Raw genomic sequence first — 11,112 nt, 5'->3', positions numbered from 1 at the left:
TATATAATGTAAAAATATTATATATTCAATGCTATTCTAATATATTATGACATTTAACATACATACAAAAAATATAAATTGAATGACAGTGAGGTAAAAATAAATAGAAATGGGTCCCATTTGTTTATTTTTGCTTTTATTTCCATTTTCTGGGAAGTGGCTCATAGAGGATCCTGCCTTGATTTACTTCAGAGTGTTTTGCCTGTTTTCCACTAGGAGCTTTATAGTTTCTGGTCTTACTTTTAGATCTTTAATCCATTTTGAGTTTATTTTTGTGTATGGTATTAGAAAGTGTTCTACTTTCATTCTTTTCCAAGTGGTTGACCAGTTTTCCCAGCACTACTTGTTAAAGAGATTGTCTTTTCTCTGTTGTATATTCTTGCCTCCTTTGTCAAAGATAATGTGTCCATAGGTGCATGGATTTATCTCTGGACTTTCCATTTTGTTCTATTGATCTATATTTCCATCTTTGTGCCAGTACCATACTATCTTATGTCTGTAGCTTTGTAGTACAGTCTGAAGTCAGGCAGATTGATTCCTCCTTCCATTCTTCTTTCTCAAGATTGCTTTGGCTATTTGAGGTTTGTTGTATTTCCATACAAATTATGAAATTATTTGTTCTAGTTCTCTGAAAATTACTGTTGATACCTTGATAGGGATTGCACTGAATCTATAGACTGCTTTGGGTAGTATATGCATTTTCACTATATTAATTCTTCCAATCCATGAACATGGTATATTTCTCTATTTATTTATGTCATCTTTGATTTCTTTCTTCAGTGTTTTATACTTTTCTATATACAGGTCTTTTGCCTCTTTTGGTAGATTTATTCCTAAGTATTTTATTCTTTTCATCACAATGGTGAATGGAATAGTTTCCTTAATTTCTCTTTCTGTTTTCTCATTGTTAGTGTAGGGATTGCAAGGGATTTCTGCGTGTTGACTTTATATCCTGTAAATTTGCTATATTCATTGATTAGCTCTAGTAATTTTTAGGTGGTGTCTTTAGGATTTTCTATGTAGAGGATCATGTCATCTGCAAACAGTGAGAGTTTTACTTCTTTTTTTTTCTTGTGAATCTGGATTCCTTTTATTTCTTTTTCTTCTCTGATTGCTATAGCTAAAACTAACAAAACTATTTGAATAGTAGTGCTGAGAGTGGACACCCTTGTCTTGTTGCTGACTTTAGGGGAAATATTTTCAATTTTTCACCATTGAGGGTAATGCTTGCTGTGGGTTTGTCACATATAGCTTTTATTATGTTGGGGTATGTTTCTTCTATGCCTGCTTTTGGCAAGGTTTTTATAAAAAATGGATGTTGAATTTTTTCAAAGGCTTTCTCTGCATCTATTGAGATAATCATATGATTTTTATCTTTCAATTTGTTAATGTGGTGTATCATATTGATAGATTTGTGAATATTGAAGTATCCTTGCATCCCTGGGATAAAGCCCACTTGGTCATGTTGTATGATCTTTTTGATATGTTGTTGGAGTCTGTTTACTAGTATTTTGTTAAGGGTTTTTGAATCTATGTTCATCAGTGATATTGGCCTATTGTTTTCTTTCTTTTTTTTTTTTTTTTTTGGTAGCATCTTTGTCTGCTTTTGGGATTGGGGTGATGGTGGCCTCATAGAATGAGTTTGGCAGTTTACCTTCCTCTGAAATTTTCTGGAAGAGATTGTGTAGGATAGGTTTAGCTCTTCTCTAAATTTTTGGTAGAATTCACCTGTGAAGTCATCTGATCCTGGACTTTTGTTTGTTGAAAGATTTTTTATTACAGTTTTGATTTCTGCGCCTGTGATGGGTCTGTTAAGATTTTCTGTTTCTTCCTAGTTCACTTTTGTAAGGTTATACTTTTCTAAGAATTCCTCAATTTCTTCCAAGTTGTCCATTTCATTATTATATAGTTGTTGATAGTAGTCTCTTATGATACTTTGTATTTCTGTGTTGTCTGTTGTGATTTCTCCATTTTCGTTTCTAATTTTGTCAATTTGACTCTTCTCCCTTTTTTTTCCTGATGAGACTGGCTAATGGTTTGTCTACTTTATTTATCTTCTCAAAGAAACCAGCTTTTACTTTTGTTGATTTTTGCTATAGTCTCCTTTGTTTCTTTCGCAGTTATTTCTGCCCTAATTATTATGATTTCTTTCTTTCTACTAAACCTGGGCTTCTTAATTTCTTCTTTTTCTAGTTGCTTTCGGTATAAAGTTAGGTCATTTATTTGATTTTTCTCTTGTTTCTTGAGGTAACCTTGTATTGCTATAAACTGTCACCTTAGCACTGCTTTTACTGAATCCCATAGGTTTTGGGTTGTCGTGCTTTCATTTTAATTTGTTTCTATGCATATTTTTATTTACTTTTTATTTCTTCTGTGATTTGCTGGTATTCAGAAGCATGTTGTTTAACCTCCATGTATTTTGTATTTTTTCCTGTATTTGATATCTAAACTTACTGCAATGTGATCAGAGAAGATACTTGAGATGATTTTTTTTAATTTACCAAGGCTAGATTTATGGCCCAGGATGTGTTCTATCCCGGAGAATGTTCTGTGTGCACTTGGGAAAATGGTGAAATTCATTGTTTTGGGGTGAAACATCCTATTGGTATCAATTAGGTCTGCTGGTCCATTGTACCATTTAAAATTTGTGTGTCCTTGCTAATTTTGTGTTTGACTGATCTATCCATAGGTGTGAGTGGGGTCTCAAAGTCTCCCACTATTATTGTATTGCTGTTAATTTCCCCTTTCATACTTGTTAGCATTTGCTTTACATATTGCAGTGCTCCTATGTTGGGTGCATATGTATTTATAATGGTTATATCTTCTTCTTGGGTTGATCCTTCAATCAATATATACTGTGCTTCTTTGTCTCTTTTCACGGCCTTTACTTCAAAGTCTATTTTATGTGATATGAGTATTGCTAGTCCTTCTTTCTTTTAGTCTCCATTTGCATGAAATATCTTTTTCCAGCCCTTCACTTTCAGTCTGTATGTGTCCCTTGTTTTGAGGTAGATCTCTTGTAGACAGCATATATAGGGGTCTTGTTTTTGTATCCATTCAGCCAGTCTTTGTCTTTTGGTTGGGGCATTCAACCCATTTACATTTAAGGTAATTATTGATAAGTATGATCCTGTTGCCATTTACTTTGTTGTTTTGGGTTCGAGTTTATAAACCTTTTTTGTGTTTCCTGTCTAGAGAAGACCCTTTAGCATTTGTTGAAAAGCTGGTTTGGTGTCGCTGAATTCTATCAGCTTTTGCTTGTCTAGAAAGCTTTTGATTTCTCCTTCATGTTTGAATGAGATCCTTGCTGGGTATAGCAATCTGGGTTGTAGGTTATCCTCTTTCATCACTTTAAGTATATCCTGCCATTCCCTTCTGGTCTGAAGAGTTTCTATTGAAAGATCAGCTGTTATACATATGGGAATCCCTTTGGGTCTTATTTACTGCTTTTCCCTTGTTGCTTTTAATATTTGCTCTTTGTGTTTGAACTTCATTAGTTTGATTACTATGTGTCTTGGGGTGTGTCACCTTGGGTTTAATCTGTTTGGGACTCTCTGGGTTTCTTGGACCTCGGTGACTATTTCCTTCCCCATTTGGGGGACGTTTTCAACTATTATCTCCACAAGTATTTTCTCACATCCTTTCCTTTTGTCTGTTTCTTCTGGGACTCCTATGATTCAAATGTTGGGACATTTAACATTGTCCCAGATGTCTCTGAGGTTGTCCTCATTTCTTTTAATTCTTTTTTCTTTTTTTCTCTCTGCTTAATTTATTTTCACCATTCTATCTTTCACCTCACTCATCCTATCTTCTGCCTCAGTCATTCTACTGTTGGTTCCTTCCAGAGTGCTTTTTTTTTAATCTCAGTTATTGCATTATTCATTATTGATTGACACTTTTTTAATTTCTTCTAGGTCCTTGTTAAACATTTCTTGCATCTTCTCAATCATTTTCTCTAGTCTATTTATTTATAACTCTGTTTTGTTTTTTTTTTTTTTTCAGGATTTTGGATCATCTTTATTATCGTTATTCTGAATTCTTTTCAGGTAGACTTCCTATCTCTTCTTTTGTTTGGTTTGGTGGGCATTTATCATGTTCCTTTACCTGATAAATATTTCTGTGCCTTTTCATTTTGTTTAGATTGCTGTGTTTGGGGTGGCCTTTCTGTAGGCTGGAAGTTTGTGGTTCCTTTTTATTGTGGAGGTTGCTCCCTGTGGGTGGGGTTGGACTAGTGGCTTGTCAAGGTTTCCTGGTTAGGGAAGCTTGTATCTGTGTTCTGGTGGGTGGAGCTGGATCTCTTCTCTCTGAGTGCAATGAAGTGTCCAGTCGTGGGTTTTGGGATGTCTATGGGTGTGGCTTGACTTTGGGCAGCCTGTATTTTAATGCTCAATGCTGTGTTCCTGCATTGCTGGAGAATTAACGTGGTGTGTCTTGCAGTGGAACTTGTTGGCTTTTGGGTGGAGCTTGGTTTCAGTGTAGGTTTGGAGGCCTTTGGATGAGCTCTTTCCAAATAATGTTCCCTGGAATCAGGAGTTTTCTGGTGTTCTCAAGTTCTGGATTTAAGCCTCCTGCCTCTGGTTTTCAGTCTTATTCTTACAATAGCCTCAAGACTTTTCTATCCATACAGCACAGATGATAAAACATCTAGGTTAATGGTGAAAAGATTCTGCAGTGAGGGATGCCCAGAGAGGTTCACAGAGTTACACAGAGAAGAGAAGAGGGAGGAGGGAGATAGAGATGACCAGGAGAAGAGTGGGGTCAAAAGGGGAGAGAGCAATCTAGCCAGTATCAATTTCCTCTGTGCTCTCCACAGTCTTGAACACCCAGAGAGGTTCATGGAGTTACATAGAGAAGAGAAGAGGGAGGAAGGAGATAGAGGTGACCAGGAGGAGAGGAGGGGGAGTCAAAAGGGGAGAGACCAGTCTATCCAGTAATCAGTTCCCTATGTGTTCTCCACAGCTTGGAACACTCAGAGAGATTCACAGAGTTAAGTAGAGACAAAAAGGGGGAGGGAGGAGATAGAGGTGATCTGGGGCAGAAAAGGGAGAGTCAAAAGGGGAAAGAGCAATCAAGCCAATAATCACACCCCTAAGTGAAAATGGTACTGAAGATTAGATTCTTAAAGGTACAAGATGATATGACCAAAAAGTAAAGATAAATAATCTAGAGTAGAAGTTAGAATCTCAAAAATACAATATTAAAAAATACAAAACAAAATCATCACAAAAATGAAAAAATATGTATATATGAAATTTATTTTAAAAATAGAAATTTTTTTGCAAGGTAATAGTAGGTTATAAAACTGAAAATTAAAGGAATAATAAAGAGCTTAAAAATTTTTTAAATTTAAAAATTATAATAGTAAAAATATATCTACGTATTTCTCTGGAGCTGCTGTGGGCAGTGTGGGGTCAGTTCAGTTTCAGATAGTTCCTTGTTCAAGCTTATACTTATGCTCAAGGTTTAAGGCCCCTTCCAATGCTTCAATTCAGTTTAGTAAAGTTCAGTCACTCAGTCGTGTCCAACTCTTTGCGACTCCATGAATCGCAGTATATCAGGCCTCCCTGTCCATCTCCAACTCCTGGAGTTTACTTTAACTCATGTCCATTGAGTCGGTGATGCCATCCAGCCATCTCGTCCTCTGTCGTCCCCTTCTCCTCCTGCCCCCAATCCCTCCCAGCTTCAGGGTTTTTTCCAATGAGTCAATTCTTCTCATGAGGTGGCCAAAGTATTGGAGTTTCAGCTTCAGCATCAGTCCTTCCAATGAACAACCAGGACTGATCTCCTTTAGGATGCATTGGTTGGATCTCCTTGCAGTCCAAGGGACTCTCAAGAGTCTTCTCCAGCACCACAGTTCAAAAGCATCAATTCTTTGGCGCTCAGCTTTCTTCACAGTCCAACTCTCACATCCATACATGACCACTGGAAAAAACATAGTCTTGACCAGATGGACCTTTGTTGGCAAAGTAATGTCTCTGCTTTTTATGCTATCTAGGTTGGTCATAACTTTCCTTCCAAGGAGTAAGTATCTTTTAATTTCATGGTTGTAATCACCATCTTCAGTGATTTTAGAGCCCAAAAAATAAAGTCTGACACTCTTTCCACTGTCTCCCCATCTATTTCCCATGAGGTGATGGGACAAGATGCCATGATCTTAGTTTTCTGAATGTTGAGCTTTAAGCCAACGTTCACTCTCCTCTTTTACTTTCATCAAGAGGCTTTTTAGTTCCTCTTCACTTTCTGCCATAACGGTGGTGTCATCTGCATATCTGAGGTTATTGATATTTCTGCCGGCAATCTTGATTCCAGCTTGTGCTTCTTCTAGCCCAGCATTTCTCATGATGTACTCTGCATATAGTTGAATGCTTAGTCAATGTTAACTACAGGGTTTTATCTGTTGCACCTGACACTTCCAGAGTGGTTCCCTCTTGTTTGTTTATTTTGGCTTCCCCTATTTACAAGTTTCTTCAGTGTCTATTTACACTCTGACACAACTTATATATGTCTATATAGTTGGTTGTAAGTGATGTAAAAAATGAAGTTAGTAAATATCCATTAGCTCATGTGCCAGAAATTTGACATTCATTGTAAATTGCACAATATTATCATACATTATTAATGAAATGAAATGAAATATGTGAAATGAATGAGTTATATTTAAAGGCTCAACCACTTTGTAGGTGATGGGTATTTGTAAGTGTTTTATTATGTGTTTCCTGATGTGAGCAAAATAGAACCTGAGATATAATGTTCTGGGGTGATTTAAATTTTGGAAAGGTAAATGAAATTTTTGATTGAGAGGAATACATTAAATAGTTTGGTCTTACATTAGAATTTCTTTATGTATAGATTTCATAATAAGGCTTCAAATACATAAAAAGGAACCATCAATAAGCTAGTTAGAAGTTCATTTTAAATATTGAATGATTTAATGAAGTTTTATTAGTGTGATATGGGCTTCCCTCATACCTCAGTTGGTAAAAAAAAATCTGCCTTCATTGCAGGAGACCCGGGTTCAATTCCTGGGTTGAGAAGATGCCCTGAAGAAGGAAATGGCAACCCACTCCAGTATTCTTCCCTGGAGTATCCCATGGACAGAGGAGACTGGAAGGCTACAGTCCATGGAGTCGCAAGAATCAAACACGACTTTGTAACTAAAGAGAGAAAGAGAGTGTAATATACTTTGCTTTGTCAATTAAAATTTGACAAAAGTCTCATGTTTTCTTTTTTTCTTTCCATTTTGAAAAGCATCTTGGATTTTTTTTTTTTTTGTATGTATATACTACTTATTCCTTAAAGTATATTTTTCACAACTGAAATTGCCAAGGCAAGAAATAGTAAACAATTGTGAAGCATCAAAATTCACAAAATTTATTCATTGCATTGCTCTTTTGATTTAAAAACTGATATCCTGTCTCTAGTGAAAATTTTGTTTGCTTCACTCCACTTTTACCATTATAGTAATCAGTTCAGTTCAGCTCAGTCACTCAGCTGTGTCCGACTCTGTGAGCCCATGAACTGCAGCACGCCAGGCCAACTCCTGGAGTCTACCCAAACTCATGTCCATTAAGTCGATTATAGTAAAAGTCTTTGCCAAAGTACAGCAACTGTTTCATGCCCCTTCTCTCAGGCCAGGTGCAAATGATGCTTGCTATTGTGCTAGACCTTGGGTCTCAGGTAAGACTGAAGCAAAATTGTGGTTAATCAAACTGACAGTGAAGAAGAAGAGTAAAGAGTAAATTACATCAATTATGCCTAGTAGCTCAGATGATAAAGCATCTGCCTGCAATGCAAGAGACCCAGGTTCATGCCCTGGATCAGGAAGATCCCCTGGAGAAGGAAATAGCAACCCACTTCCGTATTCTTGTCTGGAAAATTCCATGGATGGAGGAGCCTGATGGGCTACAGGCCATGGAGTCACAAGGAGTCGCACATGATAGAGCAACTAACACACACATACCACTATCAACAATTTCTTCACTATAAGGATGTGTAGGGTGTGGAAGTACCCCAGCTTTATACATTATGATTATGAAGGTACTTTTAATGTATTGGTTATGGACTTACCATAAAGAAATCTTGCTATTTGCAATAACATGAATGAATCTTGAGCACATTATGCTATATGAGATAAGTCAGAGAAAGACAAATGCTGTATGACCACACTTAAATGTGGAATCAAACAATAACCACGATGAACAAAACATAAATACAGAGAACAGATTGGTGGTTTCCAGACGCGGGGTTTGGGTGGGCAGCCAACATTGGTGAAGTGGGTTAAAAGGTACAGATTTACAGGTATATATAAATCATGGGGATATAACACAGAGCATGGTGGTGACTATAGTAAATAATAGTGTATTGCACACTTGAAAGTTGCAGAGACTAGATCTCAAAAGTTCTCACCACAAGAAAGAAATCATAGCGAAGTGTGATGATGGATGTTAACAAGATTTATTGTGGTGATTATTTTCCATCTGAGCCACCAGGGAAGCCCTTATTTGCCATATATACAAATACCAAATCATTTGTTGTACATCTAAAACTTGTATGATTCTATATGTCAATTAGATGAATATCTCAATTTAAAAAATATACCTTGACTAAAAAAGGAGAGACTTTAATCGTATGCATTTCTATGTTTTTTGTGTTCCTATTTCAGCTATATTAATTGACCTAAGAATCTATGCCCACATAGCCCTTAATAACACGATGACTTGAGAAATTTTACTGACAAAAAGAGAGAAAAGGAATAGAGTCTAAGCTGTAATATTCATGCGACAGGCATTTGACCTGGAAAGCAGAATAAAACTCCCCAGATTTTGCTGATAAACCCCCTGCCCTTTGTCCCAGTGGTGAAAAATAAAAGTGAAAGCCGCTCAGTCAGCTCTGACTCATTTTGACCCCATGGTGTGTATTCTCCAGGCCAGAATACTGGCGTGGGTAGCTGTTCCCTTATCCAGGGGATCTTCCCAACCCAGGGATCCAACCCAGGCCTCCCGCATTGCAAGCGGATTCTTTACCAGCTGAGCCATGCTGCTGCTGCTAAGTCACTTCAGTCCTGTCTGACTCTGTGCAACCACATAGACGGCAGCCCACCAGGCTCCCCCGTCCCTGGGATTCTCCAGGCAAGAACACTGGAGTGGGTTGCCATTTCCTTCTCCAATGCATGAAAGTGAAAAGTGAAAGTGAAGTTGCTCAGTCATGTCCGACTCTTAGTGACCCCATGGACTGCGGCTTACCAGGCTCCTCCATCCTTGGGATTTTCCAGGCAAGAGTACTGGAGTGGGGTGCCATTGCCTTCTCCACTGAGCCATGAGCCAGGAGCCATGAGGGAAGCCCAAGAATACTGGAATGGATAGCCTATCCCTGTCTAACATATCTTCCTAACCTAGGAATTGTACCGGGGTCTCCTGCGTTACAGACATATTCTTTACCAGCTGAACTACTAGGGAAGTCCCAGTCGTGATCAATAGTAAAAGGTTACCTTTGTGTTGTTGTTATTCTTTTATTTAATTGGGGTACTTCCACAAACCACCTGAGGAACCAATACTTGTATTTTCCTAATAGCTTAAATAATACCAACTTAAATAAAATATCTGCAACACAGAGATAAATGTCAAGTTTAAGTGGACACTGTGTCCATATTACATTGAACCTAGATTAAAACTATTGCTAAATATCAATATGTTATAGAATTAGGGGAAATAAATATGTGTACAGCAGAGTCATAAGAAGAAAATAAGTCACCCATAGTAACAGCAGCCAGAAGTTTAAAAGATAAAAACAATTGCTTTTCAAAAGTTACCTTTGAATGTCAAGTACACCTGTCAGTTTTTTTTTAAGGATTGCATTATCTTAAGAACTTGTCTTTATAGATGAAATTTTTAAAATTATTCACATTTGGAAAATATTTGAACTGATTGAGTTTACTATTTTATTCCTTTATATTCGTAAAAATTTAACATTATCCTGAGTTGTAGCCTAAAGAATTTTGGCATGAGCAATGACCTTGATAATCAGTTTATAAATAAATAATGTATTTTGCACATTTTATTCAACACACATTTATTAAATATTTATGAATGGCTAATGTTTGAATTTAAGTCTTCCTGGTCCCATTTTTCATGAGGAGATAAATATGTGAATAAATAATTAGTCAGTTGCATTAATTTCTATGATAAATGTAAGTAAAACCTAGTATAGTAACCAAAAGGAGAGAAGAGCTGATTTGCCTGGAAAAGTCATGAGAATTTTTTAAAAGGAAGTGAAATTGAATCTGCAGGAGCTCTCCAGGAGTGGAAGGGGCTGGGACTTCAAGGTGTAGAAGAACTTATACAAAGAAAAACATTTAAACCTAAAAGAACACTGCAGGTTTGGGAAAAGATGATGACTTCCATTGGCTCTTTCCTATCTTTTAGAGAGACAGGCAAAAGCAGCAATGGAGCCCTAGCTTGTGACTTACACATCTTCACTTGCTTCCTGCAGTTGTGTCCCTACTATGAGTGGACTTCTGGGCAAACATACTGACACATGAGCTTAGGAGTGAACCCTCCATTACCATCATGCCAGAGACAAGCCTCCTCATATGGCCTTGGGAGAGGCTGTCTGGCTCTGTAAGCAGAAAATTCCAGCGTTTCAGTGATTTAGGTCTAGAAAAATGGAAACAAAGATCCTGAGAAGAAACATCCTCTTGGTCTAGGGGAGAAGGCCTGAGTGGGGCTTTCTACTGCCATGTCCAGGTCAGAAGTCATGTGTCATGTCTGAGGATGGAGCTCAAGATCCTTATGGCTCATAGATAGATTGCTTAGAGTTGGGTGGGCATGGAAAATGAAATGACATTTGGATTAGAACCAACTGAGATTAGATTTTTTTTTTAATCTGATGACCATTGCTCTGACAATATAATTTGTGCATCTAATTTTTTGCCACTACTTTTTTTATGACATGACTGTAAGTAAATTTTGATTAGTAGTATTACTCATTTTCAAAGAAGAGGAAAACCGGAACTATATTCAAGTCAAAAGTTGTATTAAATATAATTAATTTTTTTCTCTCCAAATTTCACTGTTGCTAGCATTTATAAATTTACAATGATTCAAAAAAAATTTA

This window comes from Odocoileus virginianus, chromosome 27, assembly GCF_023699985.2.
Source record: "Odocoileus virginianus isolate 20LAN1187 ecotype Illinois chromosome 27, Ovbor_1.2, whole genome shotgun sequence".
NCBI classification, from domain to species: Eukaryota; Metazoa; Chordata; class Mammalia; order Artiodactyla; family Cervidae; genus Odocoileus; species Odocoileus virginianus.
Note: the sequence above shows the minus strand (reverse complement) of the source record.